The sequence below is a fragment of the Dasypus novemcinctus genome, chromosome 11 (genome assembly GCF_030445035.2).
Source record: "Dasypus novemcinctus isolate mDasNov1 chromosome 11, mDasNov1.1.hap2, whole genome shotgun sequence".
NCBI classification, from domain to species: domain Eukaryota; kingdom Metazoa; phylum Chordata; class Mammalia; order Cingulata; family Dasypodidae; genus Dasypus; species Dasypus novemcinctus.
The window spans coordinates 27,823,563-27,851,009 of NC_080683.1; positions in this window are offsets into that span (position 1 = coordinate 27,823,563).

The following is a 27,447-nucleotide window of genomic DNA, read 5'->3' on the forward strand; positions in this document are numbered from 1 at the left end:
ATGAACCTCTCTGGCACCAAGGATTATTACCAAGAATTAATCAATGATGCAGTTGAAAAAAGACCTTGACCAAAAGGGGGAAACACTAAACACAAGAGTTTTTATGAATAAGAGATTTCAAAGTGAGTTGCAAAGTCCTTACAGAGTTTAGGCTTATATAGGTCTCAGACAGATTTCACTAAATACCACTTGTTGGGGTCCAAGCCAGGCCCCTCAGTCATAGTGGGAGGGTCAGGGCTATTAGCAAAGAAGGCACATGGAGCTGCAGGGAGTTTTTGCATATTGAGTTTATTCCATTATCCTACTCCTTTAAGCTTTCTTCGTTCTCTCCACTCCTCTGTTTACATGGGAGCTGCTTTTATGTTAGTACTATCAGAATATATGATTGGCTTTTACAGTGGCATACCTATCATGTTACATATACTGATTTGCTGGCATAAAGGTCAGTTGGATCAAGTTCGTCCCCCAGAAGCTGAGTGCAGTTATGCTATGTCTCTGCATCTGGGATGTAGCAAAGAAGTATCCAGGATGCTTACGCTTTTAACTATTGGGCTCTAGCTACCCTTACACCACTATAAACGAAGCCTCAAATAAGAGTGCCCTGACAGCTCAAGAACATTTGCACAACAGAGGCAAGGTACACAATCCCATGAAATCAGCACTCCATCACTGGGCCTTATCTGGGAATACATCATAATCTATTTCCCCAATATAACATAGTTATACTTATCCATAATACTACTAATCATGATTCCTCTACTCCTTTTCGAAGTTATAATTTTCATTGTACCTGTTAAGTATATTTCATAAAGATTTAAATCTCTGGACTGTTCAAATGCAGCTCTAAATCTCAGCAAAATTGCAGAAAACTCTTACTGTCCAGTTTTTCAGGCTTGCTCTTGAAAACCAACAAAATGATGATGGACAAGGCCCATCCCAATAATTGGTAGTGTTGGCACTGCAGACAGGATAATTCTTTCCATCTGCCCTGTGATATTTGGGTCCCCCCTCAGCTGTCAGAGCAGACGTTGTCCTGGGTCCCTATATTGGGAATTCCCTATATAATCAATGTAATTTTTGTGCAAATGTAAACCTAAAACTTCTCTAAAAATAAAGCTTAAAAAAACTGAATGGGAGATACTAGTAACACTTATTACGTACCTCTATTTGCATAGATTTTCATAGCTTAAATGCTTCCATAGTCAGGCCCTTGGGAGAATGTCAGTCCTAACACAGCAAAATTGTGTTATCACATAGTTCTCCCAGAGAGCCAATAATGAGAAATTTTCTGAGAAGTCATGAATTTTAAGGTGGGTTTTAAAGGTTCATGAAGTTATATAACATTGCTGGTCAAAGTCTTCCATACTAATCCTTTCCTCATTCAGCAGTGATCTCAGAGTTGTGATTTATCAAAGATTTGTAATCCATGGCTTCCTTTTCATCCTATTTCCACTCATTTCCCATCCTTGATCATATATTTTCCCTTCCTTTCCTATACATACAAAAGCATATAGTGGATGGTTATGTTGAAGAGGGTTTGAAAAGTATTAAAAATATTTAAAATGTACTTATATATTGAATCAGGAAATTCTGTTCTGGGAATTTATCCCAAGGGAATAGTCAAGAATGGGCAAAATTTAGCTACAGTAATGTTCATCACTTAATTGTTTATAAAGGTTAAGCTAGAAACAACCTAGTATTCTAAGAGAAGACAAATTAGAAAATAAAGAAAAAGGTATAATACATTCATGCAATTATACCATGTAGTCATTAAGATATAGTAGTATATAATATTTAATAGATTAAAATATATTCCATATGTTTGGTTGAAAGAGTCAATTTGCAAAATAGACTATTTTTGCACAAATGTTTCTTAAAAACCAAATTACAGAGGAGTACAGGTGCAAGGTGGCAGAGCAGGAAGTTTTACAAATCTCTCTTTCCACTGAAAAGTGAAAGAGCTGGACAATGAGACAGGAACTAACTAAGTGATAATTCTGGAACCAGAAAGACATTTAGAACAACTACAAGAATGCCAGAGGAAAAAAGACCCTGCTGTGAGTTCAGTTTTTGTAAGTAAACGTCCAAACCAGTGACCAGCCCCCATTGCTTGGCCTGCACTAAAAGAGCCAATGCATTTTTTCATTGATTGGGTTTCTTCTTTCTCTTTCTTGTGTTGTTTAGTCTGACAGACCCCTGAGGGCCAGCTCAGATGCAGTCTCAGTTTTTCTCAGAAGAGGCATCTTCTGGTCTTATACCAGCAGCCACAGGGATATAAAGAGCCAGTGCACCTCTTTTTCTACTCCTCTTCTTCCTCTTCCTCCTCCTCTACTTCTTCTTTTGGTGGGTCGTTTTGTTTTTTTTTCATTCTCTGTTTTGTATTTTTGGGTTTGGTGTATCCTTGAGGGACAAGTGGGGATGCTGGCCTTAATAGCAGCAGCTTCTGGCTTCCCACCAGCACAAAACAAGAGACTCAGAGAGAAGTGCATTTCCTTTTATTTGTGTATGTGTGTGTGAATGCGGGATGTGTGTGTCTGTTTGCTATACTTTTTTTTCTTATTTTTCCTCCCTTTCTTTCTTTCCTTTTCTTCTTTTTCCTGGTTCTTAGTCTGGCAACCTGAAGTGTGGCCACTGTTAAAGCAATCAACAGTTCATCAAAAAATTAAAATATTACTGTTTGTCCCAGCAATCCCACTCTTAGGAAATACTCAAAGAGAATGAAAACCAAAGGTTATAATAGGTTTATTCACAATAGCCAAAAGCTGGAAACAACCCAAGTACCCTTCAACAAATGAATGGATAATCAAATTGTGGTACATACACAATGGAGTATTATTCAACCATAAGAAAGAATGAAGTTATGAGATATGCTTCAACACGGAAGAACCTTGAAAACATTATTCTCAGTTTAATAAACAATACATTTAAGGACAAAAATTGTACGATATCACTTGCAAGATATGACCAGAAATAGCAAAGTGTCAGAGATAGAAAGCAGATTAGAGTTACTGGAGTAAGGGGATTACGGGTATGAGAGAAGAGGGAGTGTTTGTTAGTAAAAATAAAATATTAAATGAAATTAAAAACCAAACAAAATAAAAATAAGGTTCTCATAGCTCCATGCTAATGGTAGCAACAAGCCAAATGGCAGATCAACCAAAAGTTTAACAGAGAGGACCAAGGCAAGAGATCACCAAGAATAACCTCATTGGGATCACAGGGAACCTTGGGGGTGGAGCAGGCTATGAGTATCTGCTTGGCTGCACCTACTCTGGAGAAATCATATCAGAACATGGGACATAAATTAAAACATTCCCCAAATCACACTCAGATCCATTAACAAGAAGAGGAAACCTCACTGGAACAAGGGGCTGTCAAAAGAAACAAAGTCACCAGAGTAATCAAAGCTTCAGATTTATTGAAGGAGAAACTGCTTTTAGAGAGATCTCAAAAAGGGAATATTTGAGTGAGAGTCTCAATAGTCATCAGGTCTCAGCGGCTTATAAAGGCATGTATGGAATTCCCAGGTGGGGTGTTACAATGACTAGCAGACATTAAAGTTCTTTATTATGTAAGGGAGTCTTTAAAAGTGGAGAGCATATATAGATAGCTTAGTTTGGTATGCTTGTCCATTCTGATAAGCTATCTCTGCTGGATCAAACATTTATCATCAAGTTTTGCTTAACTGCTGTTCTGTAGAGTGCATACCACTTTCCTGGAAAACGCTAATGTCAATTGGTTTTGTCTTCTGAAAAACCCTTTCTTGGCTGCCATTTTATTTTACTTAACAGGGCTTCAGCATAACCTCTGAGCACACACTGGCTATGGTTGTTTGATATTATTTATAAATTCCAAAAAGAGATCTTGATTATATTTGTAAACTGGCCTGTTCCTCTGGGCATGTTACCCTTTTGTATTAAATTCAGAGGTTTCACTTACTTTGTTAAATCAAGATTAGGGCTTTGTATCGACCATGTCATTAGGGCGTACAAGGTTGAGTCCCTTCCCCATTGGTGGGCTGATAATACAGACTCTAACATGGAAGTAGATACATAGATAAGAAGAACAGAGAAGAGGAGAGACAGCTCCAAAAGGCATAGCAGAAGAGGAATTTAGTTTTGATGCTAGAGCCCCGGAGAGAGATGAGATATTCACCTGATAGTTTACAACTAACCCTGTGAAGAGATCAGAACAACTGAGCCCAGAAAGAAATGAACCCCAGGGACAGAGAAGAGCACTCCAGGCTACAGCTGAGATCAGAAGAAGCTAGGCCCGCAGCACCTTAAGAGGAAGAGGAAGGGTGTACCCTCACAGACATTGCCTGCCATCTTGCTTCAACACATAGCAACAGACTTTGGGTGAGGAAATACCTCTTATGGAACCTTAAGTTGAACTCTTTAGGGCCTTGCAACCTTAAATTTCTACCCCAAATAAATACCCTTTATAAAAGCCAACAAATTTCTGGTACTTTGCAACAGCAGTCCTTTGGCTGACTAATACACTGGCTGAATAAACTATCCTGAACCTAGGAGAATTCTCAGGAAGTCAGGCTAAAAATAAATTTAAATATTGACCTATTTGTCCTTCCCCCTTTTACACCTCACTCCCAATTTTTAGAGTATTTTTAGGTCAATGAAGTATTTTGTATGATGCTATAATGGTGGATACATGACGTTATGCATTTATCAAAACCCACAGAATTGTACAACACAAAGTATGAAACCTAATGTAAACTATGGGCTTTAATATTATCAGTATTGGTTTCTCAATTGTAATAAATGCACCACATCAATATAAAAACAAATTACATGCATGTAATACACACATATAGAAGAAAAATATTTGAAGGAAATATGGAAAAATGTCATTATCCCTAGGTGTATGATTATGTTCCTTTTAAATTTTCTCCATTTTGATTATCAACATTTTCTAAATTCTTTTTTATAAAAACAAAATGTTTTATAAAGACAACATATAAAATTGATATTGAAAAGGAATATAATAAAGAGAAAAAATTAGAAATGATAAACCTTGATGATATGAACCAACCTTTCAGTTAACAATTTCCTACAGACTTGCCTATGATAAGAGTAGAGAAAATGTTTTTCTCAGAAACATTGTGGCAGTTATTCATCAGTTCCCTGAAGCAGGCTGCCAGCAAAATCTTATAAATAGTATCAAGGTAGCAAAGCTGAGATCAAATGTCTATGCTCATTCTCATTGTCAATGGCAGTGGTGAATAAATTGAATAGTATGGAGACTCTAGTATGGCTAAAATATGAAGTGATTAGCAAATGAAAAACAGGGCTTCAATAACACCTACCTTTAATCAATAAAGAAATGTGTGAAGGTCACATTATCAGCAGTGATATAGAATTTAGTTATATAAAAAAGATGGTTCTTGAATACCATTTCCTCTAGAATGAACAGCAAACAAATATCTGCACACACTGAAACTGAATTAGTATTGCAGTCCTTTTTTTTTTTGCAGTGAGGCTACTAAAAGTTTATTGAGAAAAAGGAAAAGTACACACTGGAGACATCAGTGCAGGTATGCTGTAGGGTAAGATATGCAACGTGGGGCCCCAAAGTAGGTCTTTTTAATGCCTTTCTTCTTTCCCTCTTGCCATATTAAGAGGGATCTCAGTTACTTGCTGTCTTGATTAGTTGCCTTTCTTCCTTCACTTGTCAGCTTTTCTATTTGGAATTCTTTTGAGCCTAAGAATTTCAAATGGGACCTTGTGATCAGGGTCTTAGTGGGCTTTTGGTTGTAACAGTTACAGCTTTGTTCTCAAGCAGTTGCATTCCCTCAGGGTGTTTCTGGACAGGTTCTCATGCCTGTGTTATGACCAGTTGCCTTCCCTCACTTCCTATACTTATCTGTCTCAACTCTCCCCTCAGAGAGTTTATACCCTTTTTCTTAAGGGGGAGCTGAAGGGTGATAGTCACTCTTCTGTAGTTGTAGTTAGGGGCAGTAGTCCCTGCCTGATGCAGTGTGAAACTCTCCGGCTATTCTATTCTCTCTGGAAAGCAGGTCTGGCACCATAATTGAAACAGGATAGCTTTGTAATCTTAACGGGGAAAAATGGAACTTTCCTTTTAAACCAAGTGTTTTTATTAGGATTCCTGTGTATTCAGACTAATTGAAAAATGAGATGTGATTATATTACAATTTTTAAACCATTTTTTAAACGTAGTTAAATCAATTGACATTAAATTTAATAATGAGATAATCCATATTGAATATTTATCTGTCAGAATATCACTAAATATAATAATATTGTTAAAGTAAACATTAACAGATCTTAAATGATATAACTACTACTAAAAGTTCAGGGTAAATACAATGGAAATATAAGAGCAATTCATATTTTATCAAATCTTGATAAAATATTTATCATTAACATTAAATAGACATTAATTAATATTTCTAAATATTAGGGAACTACTGTGGTTATGAAAATAAGGTTATGTTGTTTTCTCCTACTGCAATGTCCAACTTTGTGAACCGTAGTACCCAAGGGTAATACATGTGACATTTGATGACAAACCAATCTGTCTGCTCAGAATAACCGGGAATAAATAATTCATAGGTGGTGATGCAGATATCCAGGATAACCTCTATTGTGCCCATACTCTAACAAAAATAAACTCCACGGCTGCTTGACTTGCTTCTAGTTCCTCCAAAGCAGAGTCCAGTGAGAAAGTACCATTGATTTTTAGAGTCAGTTGTGGAGACAGATCAATGCCAGGAAGAATGAAAGCTGATCTCACCTTGAATAGTGTAGAAAAGGTTAGTTGTTTGGAAATCAGTAGTCCAGATAAGCATTCTTAGCACACACAGGCATTTTTCTTACCAATATATAGTCAATGTAGAAATGTGATTCACTAATAGTAAAACCAATAGGTTTCCAAAAGAGGCTTGAGAGTTAAGTTCCTACATACTCCTGAAATTCTTACAGTAGTTTTATCCTGCCTGGTTTGTTTTACTCTGTTTCTACCATTGATTTACTTTTAGGATCAAAATTAAAATGCACAGTAGATTATTGACTTTTCTTTTATGCCAGGCACTCTGCTATGCACTCTATATACATTCTACCACATATCCCCATAGGAGACTTACAGGATAAGTGTTAGTCTAGCCTTATTTTATGTATGGAGACTTTTAGATTTAAAGGTATTAAGATACCAGCCCAGGGTCATGATGCTATTAAATAATGAATCCATGTTTATCTGACTTCAAAGCCTTATTTAATTTAATTCTTTTTTATTTGTTGAACCAGTAGATCTTATACATTTGAATTTACTTAGTATTTACTTATCCCTTTTGTACCATCTCTTCTACCAAGAAGGAAGGGTGCAAGTTGACTCATTTAGGGAGATTATAACACTTAGTAATGAGACAAGTGGCCAGGTTCACTCATTCTACGTTTGTCATGATGTCATAATAAATGAATGAAGTGTTTTATTTTATTTTTTAAGAAAAGCCTAATCATTTTATGGTTAGAGCTTGAAATAGAATCCACTAAATAGCTAAGGCAAACAAATGTTTTTAAGCTTTTTATAAGTAAGAATGTTGTTTTAACAATTCTCTTTGCTCAACACAGATAGCAATGTCTAGGTCTTTCCAGCTGAAGTGTGGTACATAAACCAGCCACATCAGGACCACCTGGGAATATGAGCAAAAATTCAGAGTCTCAGGCTCTACCCTAGACCTACTAAGTCAGAATCTGCATTTCAGCAAGTTTCATATGCATATTGCAGTTTGGGAAGCACTTGCCGATGTCATTTCCTAAGTCTTGTTGTCTTGGTCATCAATCACCCTCTTTTATTCTTTGCTGTTACAGTGGAAGGGTCATTGGTTTCGACGCACACCGAAGTTTAATTAGAGCTCCAGCACTTGTCAGCTACATAAGCTTTAGCAATCAAATCAATCTTTTCAACCCATAATTCCTTGCTTGTAGAATGAGAACAATACCTATGTTTCACAATTATTACATGAATTAAATGATACAATGTATATAAAAATCCCATATAGCAAATATTTAACAAATGTTCATTTTATTTCCTTCTGTCCTCCATGACATGACTCTTGTGCTAGAGGGACACTGTTTTATTAAGGCCTGGATACTTTTGTGAAAATTCTTTATTTCTCATCTTCTTTCTCTCAGTGTTTGGTTTACTGAGATGTTTTCTTGTATGGCATTTTCGCATACTTTATTTATTTGTTTTTCTTAGATATTAGCATCCCCTCTCTCCAGCTGATTCCAGGCCAGAAAGGTGGACAGTTTGAAATACTCTCTGGCCATATCTGTTTCAGTGCTTTCTCCAAAGCTTGGCAAAACTGCTAAAGCCAGGGTGTGTGCAGGCACAGCCTGGGATGCAGGAGAGTTCATGTCTCAAGAGACAGATAACCAGGGCTTTTGTTTCCTCTACTTTGGAGGATCAATTCAGGGACAGTCTACACATTTCTTCAAAGTGACCACACACAAGACTGAGCCCAACTATGTACCACAGAACCCAGCTCAACAATCGACAGTTTATTGTCGATTTCTTTCTTGTCTCTCTCTCTCTACTCTCGCACTCTCCTGGAATTACCTTCCAATAAACTATCTACACAAAAGTCCATGTCTCAGGCTATGCATTTGGGAAGAGCAAAATTTTTAAAAGTTACACATTTTATTGCTTTCAGAATATGTGTCAAATATGGATACTTGTATATCAAAATATCTCTGCTCTCCATACCATAGTATGAAACTATGGTTAAGAATTGCTGCCCAGCCAGAAATTTCCTAGCATCCCCACCACTTGCATCTAGAGTTATATGACTAGCTCATGCTAATCAAATGTGACTAGAACTAATGTGTCATTTCCAGGCCAAGAGAGATAAAAAGAGAGTTTGCTTTCTCCATATTCTTTTTACCTTTTTTCACAGTTTGATGCAAAAGAGAGCAGAGAACATGTAAGCTGTATATTGAACATTGGAGTCACAAAAGACAGGAAATTTTGGCCCTAAAAATACAGTTGTAGGACAACCATCCACCAATTAGGAACACCTGGTTTGGATTTTACATTATTAAGAAATACACTTCTATCATGTTTAAGCCATTTTACATGCTGGGATTTGTTTGTTACAGCAGTTAACACTATCCTATTCATTCTTAAAATATTTCATGCTTGAATACTTCGTTACTGCTTTATCTCTAAGCATATTCTATCCACTCACTTTTCATAGTACCATATGTTTTGTCCTATATTATTTGCTAAAAATGAATGGCTGTGTAGAGTAGTTTTGGGGTCCTAATAATTACTAATCTAAATAGAGACAAAGTCTTTATCATTTCAATTGGAGAGAAGAGGCATTCTGACAGGGTTGCTTGGATCTCCATATGACGTCAGTCAAAGCAAGCCCTGCTTTTCCATTCATTTATGTGTGTTTCATTCAACAAATAGGTATTGAACATCTGTTGTATACCAAGTATTGTATCATGTTATAAACTAGAAAAATAAATAAATACAGTTCTGCCAATCTATTATTTGAGATACACAATTGTAATGGAGAATGCTTGGTGCCAGCACTGTGAGTTCTCTAGTCAGAATGACAGAGTTTACATTTCAGCTCCATGATATTTTCAATGGAGTAATCTGAGAAAAATTGTGTAACTTCTTTGTGATTTTGTTTTATTGTAAGTAAAATGGCAATAAAAATAATATAAATACCATAAGGCTATTGGAAGATTAATTGCATTCCTGATAAAGTTCTTAGAATGGTTCTTAGTAACTTATAAGAAATCTATAAATGTTAGCTATTATTGAATGCTGAAACCAAGAATTTGGAGGATCAGAATAAATAGGATAGTGCACATCAAATGTTAGGTTTTATGTGAGTCACTTTGGAATCTTATTCAAATTCAGGTTCTGACTCACTAGGTCTAAGGTAGAGTAAAGGGTTCTACATTTCTAACAAGTGTTTGGTGATTCTGATGCTTCTGTTTCAAAGACTACGTTTTGTGAAACGAGGTCTAGACCATGCTCTCCAATGGACTTTTTTTGGTGATGAAAATGATCACTATCTGCTGTTTCTAATATGGTAACTACTGAACAAATATGAGTATTGAGCGCTTTTAAATATGACTGAGGTAGTGAAATTTTAATTTATTTTATTTAGTAAGTTTAAACTGAATTGACCACATGTGGCTAGTGGTTATTGTACTGGACAGTGCAGGTCTAGGTAGTGGTTCTTAGGACTAGCCAGAAATTCAAATAAACTTGGGGAGTGAAAAATTTCTAGACCAAACAAATCAGGTGTTCTGGGAGTGAGGTCTAGACATTTATAATATTAAAGGCTCATCAGGTGATTCTAACATAGATAGAGTTGCTTTTAAAGTCTTCATTAAACTCTATGTATGGGTTATATTTAGTACTTCACACTTAATTCCTATGGCCTGCCCATGTACTGGATATTATCCCCATTTTATGAAAGCTGGAAAAATCTGACCCAGAAAATTTTGTTTAATATACTTAAAATATATAAGAAAGTTCGATAAAAGGAAACTGAGATATTCAATGACACTTTAATGTTTATTTTTTTTAATTTTAAAGAAGCTTTAGATCACATAAATGTTACATCAAAAATATAGGGGGGTTCCCATATACCCCAGCTCCTCCTCCTCCCACACTTTCACCCATAACAACATTTTTCATTAGTGTGGTACATTTGTCACAAATGGTGAACACATACTGAAGCATTAGTTTACATTATAGTTTACACTTTGCACCACGCAATTTTATAGGTTTTAACAATATGAATAATGGCCTATATCTATCATTGCAATGTCATGCAGGACAAATCCAATGTCCCCTAAATGCCCCATGTTACACCTACTCTTCCCTCTCTCCCCCCTCAGAACCTCTGGTGGTTTTGTTTTGATTCAGTCTGCTTTTAGGATGTTTGAATTGTATTAACAAATCACATATACTAGGAAGTTTCACTTTGCTCCTTTCACAAGGGGAATATTTCAAAACAGACCTTGCTTGAGAGCCATGTACATGTATATGGGTTTTTTGATGAATTTATTAAATCTTTAATTAGTGATTTATGATATGGAATTAAGTCTGCTTTGTCTACCTCATGGAAGATATCAATTATCACATTGGTATTTGTCTGGAATTTTCAATTATAGACACATTAAAGAAATAATTATAAACACACTTAGTTTAAAAGAACAGTAAAATAGGTTGAAAATGTTATAATGAATAAGAACATTGAATTTAGACAAAACTTGAATTTTGAACCTTAGCTCATTGTAAGCTGTGTGCCCTTGGACATGTCAAGCAAATTCTTTTTACCTCAATTCTCTCATCTACTAATGAGCTTAAATTTATTAAGGATTTCCTACTGATCTCAGGTAAAAAGCAATGGGCTAATATATCTGAAAATGCCTTATAAAGAGTAACACAGGTAATAATTGTATTATTCTTACTGTTATGAATGGACTAATCAGTCTAGTGTCCTGAATGTGACAAACAGAAACAACAACAAAAAACCCTAAAATATAGAATTAATCATTTAAACAGTGATGGGACTCTAAAATAGACGTTAGAGAATTAATATACAATTAATGATTTAACAGTGATGAAAATCTAAAATAGATGTTAGCATGAAGAAACAGTGAAATCATAAGCTTTGAAGTTAGACCTGAATTTAGTTCCATACTCTGCCTCTTCCTAGATGTATGCCATAGTGCAGACTAACTCATCTTTCTAATATCTGTATTTTTCCTGGCATGTAATTGTTTAGTGAGTGCTGGTGCCCTCCCAATTCCATCACGTATTAAATAAGCCCCTAATGGAATAAATCTATTTCTTGGGCTTTGTTATTTTGTATTTTTTCAGTGAGTATTAGGAAAAGTTATGTTGCTCAGTGGAAAGCAAGATAAATGACTAAAAGTGGGTCAAAGAAGACAAATAAGTAATGCCTTTTAAATGTTCTAATTATTTAGTCTGGAGATGATTGAGAGGTGACCTAAGTACAAATTGCAAGTGTGTGAAAGGGATTATAAGACACATGAGATATTCTTATAGTCATCTTTTCTAAAAATAAGAAAAAAGTTGATCTTAAATTTCATCAAGAAAAACTTGAATTTAGCAACAGAAAATATATGTATATATGTTCAAACTAGAGAGTCAATAACTCTTATTTGGTAGGATTGGCAAGTGTCATAGCACCAAGCCATGAGACTGAGGACTGCAGTAGAGACAGTAGATTGGGGAAAAAATTACATTGTCAACTATCACTTAACAAGACAGTGGAAGTAAGGAGAAATGTAAATGTTACGTTAAGGTGAGTTGAGTAGTATTGCCTTTAAATAATTGTTTTAATAGAAAAAAATAACTGCAAGTAAAATTAAAACTGACTACTTTGTGTCTTGTAAATTACTGCAGGGGCTGAGGGGCTAAGATCAGGGTTTCAGGAAATGGATCTAATTTTAAGAAAACAAAAAGAATAAACAGAAAAAAAAAGGGAAAGACCAAAGAAAGCTTAAAATAAAATTACAATACACCAAGACATTTGTTATAACAATAAGTATAACTAGAAAAATGGCCCTTAAAAAATAACAATACTGTGATATTTAGGCTAATGTGTCAACTTGGCTAGGTAATGGTATCCAGTTGTTTGGCCAAGAAAGCACTGGGCTAATTGTAATACAAGGTATTTCATGGACTTTAATCATCAGTGAGTTGATTGCACATATGGCTGATTACATCTACAATCAACTGAGGAGATTGCCTTCAAGGATGAGTGATATCTCATCCAATCAGTTGAAGGCTTTAAAAGTTGAAGTGATTTCAGTATTCAGAGAGAGAATTTCCATTTCTGCTTTAGGCTGCCAGTGTTACCTGGGGAACTAACTCATCAAGGACCTTCATTGGAATTACCAGCTTTCAGCCTGCCTTATGGAATTTGAACTTGTGCATCTCCACATGAGACAATTTTTAGAAATCTCATACTATTTACAGATATGTCCTGTGGATTCTGTGTCCCTAGAGAACTTTGACTAATTCAAACATCCCAACTCAGTTTGGCTCAAAAATCAAAACTCCATTTTGTGTTACCTATAATAACTTTGCCAAACACAGGATTATTTAAATATGTGGACAATAAACAAGTAAACAAAGGAATAGTAGTCAAAACTGTTCACATAATGAAAAAGAGTATTATTAAAATAAAAATACATTAACTAGAATAAAGTCGGTTTATAATAATTCTGAGATTACCAAACAAAAATATAATAATCCTGAAGTTTTTTGTACTTTTTGGCAGAATACTGAAATGCATATTTGAAACTACTGGAAATACAAGGAGAATTTGGCAAGAAAAATATTAGCAAAAGATTTTTATGATTTTTCTAAGGGAATATCAAATATTTTAAATAATGACCTAAAAAATATGTATCCTGGAAACAAAATAACATATTGGAATATAAGGAATAGGAAAGTGGATGTGGCTCAGGTGATAAGGCTTCTGCCTACCATATGGAAGATCCGGGTTCAATCCCTGGGCCTCCTGATAAAAAAGAAGAAAAAAACATGCTCGTGCAGTGAGTCAGTGCCTGCACGATGAGCCAAGTGCCCATGCAGGGAGCTAAGTGCCTGTGTGAGTGCCCACGTGGCACGAAAAGTGTCCATGTGAGTGCCCATGTGGTGAACCAATGCCTGTGCAGCAAGCCAGTGCCCACGCGGTGAGCTGGGTGCCAGTGCAAGTACCTGTGTGGCGAGCCAAGTACCCACACAGCAAACCAAGTGCCTGTGTGGTGAATCAGTACCCAATCAAGTGAGTCACACAGCAAGATGATGATGCAACAAAAGAGAGATGAAGGGGAGAGTCAAGGTGAAGCAGAGCAGAGACCAGAAATTGAGGTGGCGTAATTCACAGGGAACCTCTCTGCACATCAGAGGTCCCTAGAATTGAATCCTGGTGAATCCTAGAAGAGAAAGACAAGAAGAGAAGACAGAAAGAGAAATAGATAAAGAAGATCACACAGAGAATGGACACAGCAAAAACAGCAGGGAGGGGTAGAATAAAATGGAATATAAGTTTAAATTAACCATATTTTGGGACTTATAAAACAACAATATAGAAAAATTAGAAACAGACCATTCTCTGACTTCAGCCTAACAAAGGCAGATTCAAAATAATGAAAATTAAAGTGAAACTTCCCCACTTACTTGGAAATTTAAAATTGTTTTTCTTAGACTATAATCAAAAGTAAAATTAAATTGCAATTGTGTAATGTATAGACAGCATTAATATTAAGAAAATAATATATCAGGTCTCTGAGGTAAAAATATAGAATCAATTCAAGGGAAAATATATAGGCATATATACTTTAATTAATTGACAAGAAAAAATAAAACTAACTGCATTCAATACTCAAGTCAAGGTGTAAAATAAATAAGAAAATGCATTTAAAAAGAGTAAATAAAAGAAATAAACAATAAAATTAAAAGAAAATAGTTAATTAGAACATAAAAACATTGTAAAATAATAAATATCACAAATAGTTGAATCTTGGGGCAAAGGGAGAGGTGCCCAATAACATAAGTAACTAAACTAACAAAGGGAAAGGAAGTTGCCAGAAAAAAAATTTTTTTTTAATTAAAATAAGAAATATTTAAATTTTACACATTTGGATGCATTTAAAAATACATAAGAAAATTAATATGTTGTATATAATATATGATAGGAAATGTTCGGTATAAGTTTATTGTTAATAAAATAAAAAGATGAAAACAGTTAATATTTTTCTTGAAAAGTGTAAATACGCCAAAGGCATAGGAATATATTGATAACATTTTTAAAGACAAATTCACTTTACGTTTCCTACATCCCACTTTCTCATCAAATGCTGAACCCAGAAAATTCCATTGCTAATATTTTTGGCTTTTCAAACATTACATATTTATAATGCTATTGAAGCTTTTCCAAAGATCTAAATATAAAGATCATATTTGAATGTAAATGCAAATATCTGAAATATTCTATTAACAAACAGAATCAAGAAATTATAAAAAGAACAGCACATCAGACTCAATGAGGTTCATTCCATGGATGCAAAATATAGTTCAAAATTGGAAATTTTATTAATACAATTATCCTTTCAATAGTCTCCAAAATAGCATCTGAAAAGGAAACCCTTTTATTAAAAATAAGAATCAAAAGACATATGCTAAAAAAAAAGAAGACATATGTTTAAGGAATGGATGTGCTCAGTGGTTGAGCACCTGCCACCCACCAGGTTCAAGGTATCTCTTTAAAAACAACAAAAAAATTATGTTTAAAATCATGCATAGAAAATCATGAAACTTCAAATAACCTTAAAGCAACTACCAGCTTTAATGTGAAAAACTAGAAGTAGGCCCCATTAAAATCAAGAATTGGATATTGTGGCTTCCTCTCACATTCATCAATGTTACTAAGAAAGGAATAATAGCTCTAAATTCTGAAAGGAGAAGGAAACATTACTATTTCACAGCTTATAAATTAACTATTTGGAAATTCTAAGAAAATTTATTAAAGAATGACTATAAGCCAGAATTAAAATAAATATACATGAATAATCAGTTCTTAAAATATAATTTTTTAAAATCCCATTGACTCTAGGGAAGAATTCTTCTTTACCTCTTCTGGCCTCTTGTGGTTGCCATCAATCTTTGGCATTCACTGGCTTATAGCTGCACCCACCAATTTCTGACTCTCTTCATATGTCTGTCTTTCCTCTGTCTGTGTCTTTGTTTCTGTTTCTAAATCTCCCTCCCCTTATAAGGACACCAGTCATTGCATTTAGGCTATGCCCTAATGCAATACGACCTCACCTTAACTTAATCACATTGCAAAGATCCTGTTTCCAAATGAGGTCACCGTCATAGGTCACTGGGGTTAGGTCTTGAACATATATTTTTTGGGGAACACAATACAACCCAGTATAGATGGATTCATCAAGAAATTGTTTTGCAGAATATGGACAGCCATTGAAAAAAACTGGATCCTTATCTCAACCTTTATGTGAATATACACTGAAGAAAGCTTGAAAAATCTTTAAACAATAGAGTTGGAAGGAATAACTTTCCAACTCATTTTTATGCGTTGGCATTATGCTGATACCAAAGCCAGAAAAAAACATAATAAAACTATAAATTAATATCTTTAATAGACTATGTATAATTAACATAAATATATAATTCCTTAATTAAAATATTAGCAACATTTTCCATGAATATTTTAAAAGTATACTATACTAGTACCAAGTTCGGTTTATCTCAGAAATGCAAAGATTGGTTTTAACATTTGAAAGTCAATGTAATTCATCATATTAACAGACTTAAAAAAGAGAAACAATATGATCTTCTCAATAAAAGCAGTAAAAGCATTGAATAAAACCCAGAATTCTAACCAAAATCTCTCAGAAAACTAGGAATGGAAGGAAATTTCCTCAACATGGTAACGGTTATCTTGCTCCTCTTAGGATCAGAAACAAGACAAAGAAGTTTGCTCTTACCACTTCTATGCAACATTGTACTGAAGTTCCTAGCCAGCACAATAAGATTTTTTTTAAAAAGGTATGTATTTGGAAAAAGAACAAGTAAAACTGCCTTTATTCATTGAACACAGACTTGTGAACATAGAAAACTTAAGGAATCTGTAAAAAAATCTAGAACTAAAGATATTTATCAGAACATGTAATATAAATTCTGTAAGTGAAAATAAATTGTATGAGCATACACAATCAGTAAACAAATGGAAAAAAAATTCTGAATACCATATATGATTGTAAAAAATATAAATTAAGAATAAATATAGCAAAATATATGGAACCACAGTAAGTTAAATTTAAAAAGTCTTAAATGGAGAGAGGTCCCAGAGTCCTGCAATCACAGTAAAGTTCACAAGAGGTCTTTTTTGTTTTATTTAGAAAAATAAAGCCTGAACTTTATATGGAAATGCAACAAACCAAGAATCCCTTTAAAAACTTGAAAATAGAAAGAACAAAATAAGAGGACGTACAAGACCTGATTGATTTACAACAAAGTTACAGTAATAGAGTGCTCTATTTGCAAGCCATTGACACAGATAAAGGGAATGGATTAGACTGTCCAGAAATGGGCAAATAAAAAAATATATACTTAATATATTTTTGCTATTATGCTAAATATTGAATTATGCTAATGTGCATAATTCAGTGTGGAAGAAAAAATATTTCAACAAACAGTGCTGTATCAACTAGGCATCTTCATGGAAAAAGGAACTTTGACCCCTACATCTTACCTGACACAAAAATGAAGTCAACTAAATCCAAATATATAAGCTTAAATTATAAATATCCAGAGGAAAACTGGAGAAAATTTTGCAATCTTATAAGCAAAGATTTTTTGGAAAGGACAGAAAAGTCAAGCCATGAAAAATAAATGTTTAACAATTAGATTTTATGAAAATTAGAAACCTCTGCACTTTGAAAGACACTGTTAGGAAAATAAAAAGGAGAAAATATTTCCCATACATATATCCAAGAAAGGACTTGTATTCAACATGTATAAATAATTCTTACAATTCAGTAAAACAGAAGCATTCTATTTTTAAAATGTGCAAAAGATTTGAACAGGCCATTGACAAAGGAAGATACTTGAATAGCCAAAAAGGCCATGGAGAGATGTTCAATAACTGCAGTAATCAGAAAACTGCAAACTGAATGCATACTGCACAATAAGGTTCTGTTACACATCCACCAGAATGGATAAAAGGACTGGTAACACCAAAGTTGGTGTGAATTTGAGGACACTGGAACTCTTATCTAATGTTGGCACCTTTATAAAATAATAGATACACTTTGAAAACTGTTTGGTAGTGCTTTATAAAGTTAAACCTATCCATACCATATGATCTTGCAATTCCACTCCTGATTATTGACCCAAAAGAAATGAAAGCTTATATCTACAAAAAGACTTTCATAAGTATCCATTGCTGCATTATTCATGATAGGCAAATCCTAGAAACAACCCAAAGGTCTATCAACAAGAGAAGGGATATACCAACTGTGATACCTTCATATAAGAGAATTACTCAACAATCTGAAGGAAATAATCACTGCCATGAAAAAAATGGATGAATCTCAGATACAGTATGCTAAGGAGCCAGACACAAAAGAGTAGATCCTCTATAATTCCATTTAGAGTATATAACAACAGCCAAAATTAATACAGAGCAGAAAAAAATCAAATAATCAGCTTCCTGGGGTGGGTGAAAGATTGATTGGGAAGGAGAATGATGGAATTTTTCAGGGTGATGGAAATATTTTATATATTGACTGAATGGGCAGTTGCATGGGTGTAAACATTGCACTTGGGGCTCTACATGGGAGTTAAAAGTCAGAAAGGTAGATCTGAGACTGCTATGAGATTTTGTTCCTAAAGATAATAGATATGGACTCAGCTGATTAATAAGTGATGATTGAACGCAAAGGAATGAGCAATATGCTGAAGAAGAACATAAGGCATGTGGAAAGGACTAAAGACAGAAACCCAAGGACTCCTCCATTTGAGAAACAAAAAAAGAGAGTAGAGCCAGCAAACAAGAAGGAACAAAGGGTCAAGGAATTCTATTTTTCAAATCCAACCAAAGTTCTTACACTTTGGGATGGATAATTATTTGTAGGATTTTAATTAGAATGGCTTCATCTAGGATTGTAGGATTGTAATTTGTAAATCACAATCAAAATTGGCCTGGGAAAATAATAAAAGCCTGAAATCTGAAATCTGGTCTGATTATTGTGTATGATCTTTATCTAGCATTTTTTATCACAGTTATAATCATCAGTGAGTTGTTTCTGCTATTAGTAATCTCAGCCAAAAAAATCAGTGATTAAGAAGAAAGGATGTAAACACTGAGGAAGAAATAGAAGAAATTGCCTTGCCACTGTATATATAGGGCAACACCTATTGCAGTGACGAAAAGCAAAATGTCGAGACAAACCTTTTTAATTTTTTCATTTTTTGATACCCCAATTTATTTTTTCTTTATTTAATTTTTCTAAATTAGTATGTATTTTATAGTTAACCTTTACACCCGTCACTATATTTCATTTTACTATTAATGGAACTTGGCAATATATTAGGCTTCCTTTTTGAAGAAGTTTTGGACCACGGAGAGGTTCAACTATGGCAGGGGAGGAACACTAATGTGGGGTGTTATTGATGGGGGGCACATGGTTCATAGGGAGTTCTCTAAGGCATGTATACAAGGTATATAAAAATGTTTGGGTATTTTCATAGTAGTTAGAGTTAAAAACAACTGAGAGAGTGCTGAGTTCCTAGCCAGGGGAGCTCTATCCCATTCCCCAATGGAACAGCAACAATCCCCCAAGGGCAATGGCAAAGACCAATAAAGAAGCATGGTCCAATAATGAGCCCTTGATACTGATGACTATGCTTATGAGCCTGTGTGCCTGAAATATAAACTAGGCCTAGAGCTACAGAGTACCTAAGAATTACTTCCTGAGAGCCTCCATGTTGCTCAAATGTGGCCACTCTCTAAGCCAAACTAGGCATGTAGATGCATTGCCTTCCCCCCAGTGTGGGACATGACTCCCAGGGATGTACCTCCCTGATGCCAAGGGATTACTACCAAGCACCAGCTGATGATGAAACTAGAAAAAGACCTTGAATAAAATGCTCAACTCAGACCAGCAGTATATCTCAGCCTATGTGTAATATCAGGTGTTAAAAACTGCCTTTTGACCTTGAATAAAAGGGGGAAATGGAAAGGACAAATGAGTTTATATGGCTATGAGTCTCCAAAAAAGAATTGGGAGGTCATCAGAGGTGTTGTGCTTATGCATGCCTGATCAGGGTCCCAGAGATAGCCAAGTATATATGACCCCAGGTACTGGTACTCCTGAGGGATAGAGGCCCACAGGTTCTATGGTCATGGCAGGTGACTCTGGAGTTCAGTGCCATGTCAGTTGGTCCTACTTTGGAGTTTGTGTTCCTGAGTGTGATGAAGTTGGACTCAGGTGTGACCTTTCTACACATGCCTCTTCAGTCACTTTTACTGGACCTGTGATTGGTGTATACTCAGGAGACCTGAATCTCTGGACTGTCCATGTGACAGCCAGGCCCTGAGCCTCAGCCGACTTGAAATTCTTACCCTCTCGTTTATTGGATTTACCCCAGCCAGCTAACAGGAAGATGAGGAAGGTCAACCACCACATCAGGGAGTCAAGAGTGCCTACAACTATAAGCAGGAGAATTGCATCCATCATCCATATGGTATCTTGATATAGAGGTAGAGTGGAAATAACCATCCCAGGGACCACAGAATGGAGGAATAGAGTATGGATTAGAGTGGACTTACTGATATTCTACTATGGAACTATTGTGATTAATAATCGAAGAAATTGTAGCATTAATGTGGAGAAAGTGGCCATGGCCATGGTAGCTGCTGAGGGTAGGGAGAGGGAAGAAGAGATATGATGTGGGGGCATTTTCAGGACTTGGGTTTGTCCTGGGTGGTACAGCAGGGACAGAGACTGAATATTGTACATCCTGCCAAGGCCCACTAGGTGGACTGGGGGAGAGTGTAAACTACAATGTAAACCACTATGCATGTAGTGCAGCAGTGCTCCAAAATGTATTCACCAAATGCAATGAATGTCCCACGGTGATGAAAGAGATTGTTGATATGGGAGGAGTGCAGTGAAGGTAGTGAAGGGGTATATGGGGAACTCTTATATTTTTTTAATATAACATTTAAAATAAATAAAGAGAGAGAAAAAAATAATACATAAAAAAAAAAAGAAGATGGGAATTGGATGGGATGGAGGTAGGGGGGTGAATTGAATTACTCTTCCCTTGCTGATTTTATCTTTCAAGTATAAAAGTATACAGAGAGATCCTGAAATAAATGATGCCATAAACACTACAAAGCTCTTTCTAAATGAAATGAAAACTCCCTCTCTCAATCTCTACCCATGTAGATATTATGAGTTCCTTGAGAACAAGGAAAATGTGTTTCATTCATCATTTTTGTATTCCTCAAAGACCTAACATTGAAAGTCTACTATGGGCCAGAGTTCTGATGGGTATTAGGATAAAAAGATGAATAAGACAGTCCCAGGTCTTCAATTGCCCCAGTTACTTCAGAACCCAAAAATCCAAAAATCCATTCAGATGTGCCAGGGCAATTTTCAGTTTTGGGAGTAGAGCAAAAAGTTATAAAACAGTGAAAAAATATTCAGTTGTAAAAGCCACTGAACTAGGATTTGATCAGAATGCAAATCCTAGATGATAAAAACCATTTCCTTCCTTCCTCTTCTTGGAAAGACATATGCAAAAGTATTAGGATTTGATGAGGCCTCTCCTAGTTTATGTAGGTTGAGGTGGTTTCACAGAATTGTGAAAGTCACCTAAGATTTGACAAAGTAATCCTCTATTAAGTATCATTTGCTTCACATCATACTCATGTCATACTTAAGGTAATACTAAATTGTTCTTTCAGGGAATATTTGTTCCCCCAGCCCACTGTAGCTATTATTGTGCATTGTGATTGACAAAAGAGAAGTCTGCAGCCCAGTTCCCAGCAGTACCATAATTGTTGGATGCGCTCCCACACAGAACAATGACAATAAGAAATAGCTCATTCCTAAATAGCCCTTGCTATCATGTACACCTAATGTAGAGACTGAAGTAAAAATTTCATTTACTGGTCTGGATTTGTGAATTTCTATTTTTGAATTTATAAAGACTCTTCATTAATTTCAAACAAAAATATTTTTGTTCAATATCTTGGAAACTCTTGAATTGATCTTGCATATGAATTGCAGCAAACAACATGAATGACTAATTGGCAGTACTGAGAAATGGCACTCAATCAAAATGAATACATGAATGAAATGGAAATCTTTGCATGTTTTTGTTATTAATGTTAATCATATGCCAGATAAGATATTTGATATGTGTTAACTAAACTATCAATAGAGATTTCTCTGAGTGAAATAATGTCAACAAAGTATATCAGGGCATTATAATTTTGACAGGGTGTACAGTGTGATTTCTAAATGTAGAACTTTCTATAAAGCTCTTGCCATTTAAATCACTGGGCAGCCTCCTTTTGTTCTGTATCCAGAGGTCAGCATATGGTGAAACAAAGAAACCTGTCTCCAGTTCCTCTCTGGTGAGATCACTTTAAAACAGAAAGCTAATTTTTTCCCCCGAAAACTATGGTTCTATCTTATGCTTTGTCAATTTCTTATTTATACTTGGGAAAGTCACATTATCCATATGTGTGATATTGTCTCTGTTGGTAATTGGGATTAATAATTATTATCAGAGCAAATATATTAATAAGGTAATTATGTTTTTGTGTATGTGTGTGCAGGCAAGTTTGGCTCTCTGGAATTAATATGCTACAAATCTGTGCTTTCTGGACAAATACTTCTATTTATTAATATAAAATTTTTCAGTAGTCTAATGTAAAAAGATTCAAATTATTTATTTTGTAGTAATGTTCTCCGACAGACCTGATTTTTTAAGGGATGTGGGATTTACAACAATGAGGGGAAAAAACATTAAGATCAGAAGTCTGAATTTAAATCTGAGCCTTCATTCCACCAATTAGTCTCTGTGACAGTCTAAGAAAAACCATTAACCATTCTGCCAAAGGCAGAATTAAGATGGCAACTACCAGTCTCCTTCCTACTTGGACAGGTTAAAACTTTAGCTGTTTTTAGGATTATACTTTAACTCATCAAATTTACTAAGCAGTAGATGAAGTTAGTTAGTGCCCAATCATCTCTTCCTCCCCTTTTTTTGGGAAGTGCAACTTCCAATTCCAGCTGTGGAATAGCTCCTGAGGCGGCTTGTGCCTCCAGTGGAGGATGGGCACCTGCCTCCGTGGAGTGGAATGCTCTACTTATGAATCTTCTCTGCAGATGGACAGTCTCCTCCTTCCATTCTTTCAAGGATGTTGCAGGATGCTCTTTGGCAATCATGGAGCCCCCAGTACTTTAGATAACTCTGAGTGATTTCCAACTTCCCTGTAGCATGAGCTGACTCTAGGAGCTCCCTACTCTGCTGCCATCTTGCTGGCTGTCTCTCCCTATCTCATTTATATATATTGGATTCTCTAAACTCTAATGCGGTATTTGAAATTTTAGGTATTATTATTTTTGCTTCATTGGGAAATATTAGTAGGAATGGTTAATGGCAGAATTGTGGCATTAACTTTTTAATCTGAATAAAGCCTTGCCATTAAAATCACAGCCTAGTTTTGGACCAGATATAAAACTGAATATAATTTAGTTTTAATAACAATATCTAAAATTTTTTAAAATTCTTGTCTATAGAATTAAAAGGTTCTCACTAGACTGAGATGATTTTTTCCAACCTAAGAAAAACAATTATTACTAAAACCAAAGACTCTTATCAAGAGTCAGTGCTCTCCATTAATTGCAGGCTATTTTCTCACCTGGGGAAGGAGTTTGCTGACTGGTGTTGAGCAGGAAGGCGAAGAGAAGTGAAGGAGTAAAGTGAGTGTCATGGGTTCTGCCTTGAATTGAATGTTAGTTAAATACTTACCAAAAGTAGGGTGGAGAAATGTTGCAGGCTGGGTTCTCTGAAGAGCAGACTCTGCCGTCTATTTAAAATTTCCTTTCAGGTAGAAAAATATTTACCAAGAAGTGTCCTTAAGATGAACCCCTTTAGAAAGAAGGGATAAACAGCTTCACGGAGCATAGGGAGAAATTGAACTATGATTCTGACCTAATGCTAGCCTCAGAGTCCCCACAGAGATGCTCTGGAGCTTTCAGAGTTGTTAGGACTTAGGTGGAGCTGGCAAAGTCTCTTGATGCAGGGATTGGTCATCGCTGGATGATGACACCTAGAAGAGGTGTGATGTTTATCCAGGGAGCTCTCCACAGCTGAAGCAACCCCTGAAGGTTCTGGTGGCTGAAGGCTGCCTATAGACAGCACTCCAAGCACCTGGGGCAACAAGTCCCTCCTTAAGAGGGAATCTGGGCAAATGACAGCATCCACAATAAGCCCACACCAACTGAAAACTTTTGTGGCTAGAGGGAAAGCAGAGAACAGGTAAAGGATTGGGGAGTAATGAAAATTAATGCTTACCAAATGTTTCATTATGTTCCAAGCATTGGACTAGGCACACTCTTAGGTTATCTCATTTAATTATCAAAATTCTGTGCATGGGGGACAACCAGCAAGATGGCGGTGGAGTGAGGAGCTACAAGAGTCAGTTCCTGCTACAGGGCAGTTAGTAAACATCCAGTGCTGTCTGGAGCTTTCTGAAGTATCTGTTTTGGGACTCCAGGAGACCAGAAGAACATCCTTCAACATCCTGAAGGAATGGAAGAAGGAGACTGCCCACTGCAGAGAAAATTTGTAACTAGAGGGCTCCATGCCACAGAGGCTGGTGCCCATCCTCCACTGAAGGCACAAGTCACCTTGGGAGCTATTCTGCAGCTGGAATTGAAAGCCCCATTTCCCAAAAAATGGGGGAGGAAGAGATGGTTGGGCACCAACTTCAGCCACTGATGAGTAAATTCAGCAGACTAAAGTATAATCCTAAAAACAGCTAAAGTTTGAGTCTGTCCAAGTCAGAAAGTGGCTGGAGGTGCCATCTTAACTTCATACCTGGCATAAGGGGAAGTGGGGCAGACTGAAAATCATAGTGCTTGTGGAGATTTGCTTCTTTCCATCCAGATCAGATTGCAAATCTAGCCTAGGCCCTAGCCCCACCTCCAGCAGGGAGGAAACTGGGGGAACTTGCCCCAAACTCTCCAGGAAATTACGGGCCAAATGATAGAGGCCAGTGATTATCCTACTCTGGTGGTACAAGCTGCCCCAGGAACTATTCTGTGGCTGGAATTAGAAGCTCCCTTTCCCAAAAACAAGAGAGGAGGAGACCATTGGCCACTGATTAGTAGACTCAGCTGGTTAAGGTATAACTGTAGGAACAGCTAAGGGTATGAATCTATCCAAGTCAGAAAGAGGCCAGTGGCTGCCATTTTTACTCCACCCCAAACATGAAGGGAAGCCAGGACCAAAAATCACCATTATGGTAAGAATCAGTTTCTTTCACTCAGATCAGCTTGTAGCCCTAGACTAGGATTCAGCTCCACTTCTGGCAGGGAGGAGGCTGGTGGGCCCTGCACCAGCCTATCCAGGTAACTGCAGGTACCTTTGGCTGACACGGACTGAATAATTGGTAGTCTACAGGGGCAATTGTGGTCATCTTGGATCCACACTGCATAGATTGTTGCCCACACCTGCAGCTCCATGCCTGCCCCAGGCAGAGGAGAAAGGGGCATGAAGCTTCATTAGTCTCTCTGGGCAACTACAGTCTAGTCCTGCACAACTTGGTTAATTCCACACAGCTGGGACTGTGTACCTACCCCTTGCAAAGGAGAAAGCATGGAGAAGCTTCATCAATCCCTGGGGCAATGAGGGCAGCTTGAGCCTGCACAGCTCCATAGCATCAACTACATCCTTGGCTCTTACTGCAAAGCCAGCAAGGGAGAAAAGGCAGGAAGCCCTAAAATAAGAGAAACACTGCACCCAGAATAAATACTCTAGTAATCCAGATGCCAAGACACCAACAAAAAATTACAATCCACACCAAGAAACAGGAAAATGTGGCCCAGCTAAAGGAACAAGATAAGCCTCCAGATACATAAAGGAGTTGAGACAACTAATCATAGCTGTTTAAACAAATCCCTTAATAAATTCCATGAGATGGCTAAAGAGATTAAGGATATTAAGAAGACACTGGATGAGCACAAAGAATTTGAAACCCTACATAGAAAATAGCTGATCTTATGGAAATACAAAAAAAAACAACAAAAAAAACAAACATCTATGCATGGGGAGTGGGTATATTTGGGGTTGAGTGCCTGCTTCCCATGTACAAGGTCCTGGGTTCAATCCCTGGTGCCTCCTAAAAAAAAGTAGTTACTTTTATTTAACAGGTGAGAAAATTTAGGTTCAGAAAGGCTAAGTAGTTGGCCCAAATCATACAGCTATGAAGTGGCCAAAGAAAGTTGCTTGTGTGCAGAGTCTATATCATGAACCACGATCCCATCCTGTTGCAAAAGGAAAGAGAGCTCTGTAAAGTTAGGATTCAAATCTAAACAGGATTAGCTTCCCAAATAATTCTTTGCCTTTTATCACAATGTAAACAAATGTCCTATGTATATTTTAGACTTGAATTTCATCATTGAATATCGAACAAATGTTTAATGACCATTCAGCTGAACACATATTCTAGAGTAGCTTTAGTATTTTCTATAGTGATAAAATCTAAAATTTCAACCTGGAAAATATTATCCTGTGTTACTAGTCAGGATAAATACCTTGTTTTTGATTTTTGGGTTTTTTGTTTTGTTTTGTTTTTATTTTTATAGTTCAAGCAAAGTCTAACGAAAAAAAAAATACTTACAATCCAAAGCCAATTAACATTTCTGCCCTGTTGTCATGGTTTAATATAGCAGAAAAGTTTTCTATTTCTGGGTGAAGTTATGTTTTATGAAATAAAAAAGACTCTTATCAGTTAAATCAGATGAATTTCAAATTGCAAGCTTCCACTATACTTGGCTTTCATAATCCATATACTTTGCTTTCATTAATAATACAAGGAAGTAGGAGAAGCAAATATTTCCATATGAAAATTATAGTAAAGTTCAGCAACTCATAACAATTACCTCTCTCAAAAACTGGTCCAATGCCAGATAATAAATTGTTTAAAAAATTCACTTTCCTCTGTCATCTATTTTACTTAAACTAATCGGTTATCAGACTAATAAAACATTTCCACTGAATTATTCTTAGAAACACTGAAATATGGATTATTAACCAAAAACTTCCAAATGATAAGTTGAAAACCGTATCTTAAAAAATAAAAATAATGGCCCCTCTTCAAGACTTTAATCAGGAAAAAAGAAGAATGTCCTTAATATTTCTTTGGTTACTTAATACTTATTTTGCTATAATAATTCTGCCAACTTGAAAATACCAGTACATTTCCTGTCTTACAAGTTAATAAAATAGAACCTCTTTCATATTCATTGCATGACACAGTGATACACTTTGCTATATAAAACACTTGTGTTTCAAAGTAAATCAACTCTAATTAATGGAAAGATAGTTGAACTTGAATTCCAAAGACATGGTCTCTAACTTGGTGATGCCACCTACTAGCTCTATACCATGATGTGACATGTCATCTCTCTGAGCTTCAGTTTTCTTAATTTTAAAATGGGCATAAGAACTAACCCCCATGATTTGGGAAGGATAAATTTAGGTAATACATGTGAAAAGCTTTGTAATTATTGAATCCAAATGCATATGTGTACTCTAAATTGTGCACTAAACCCAAAACATTTA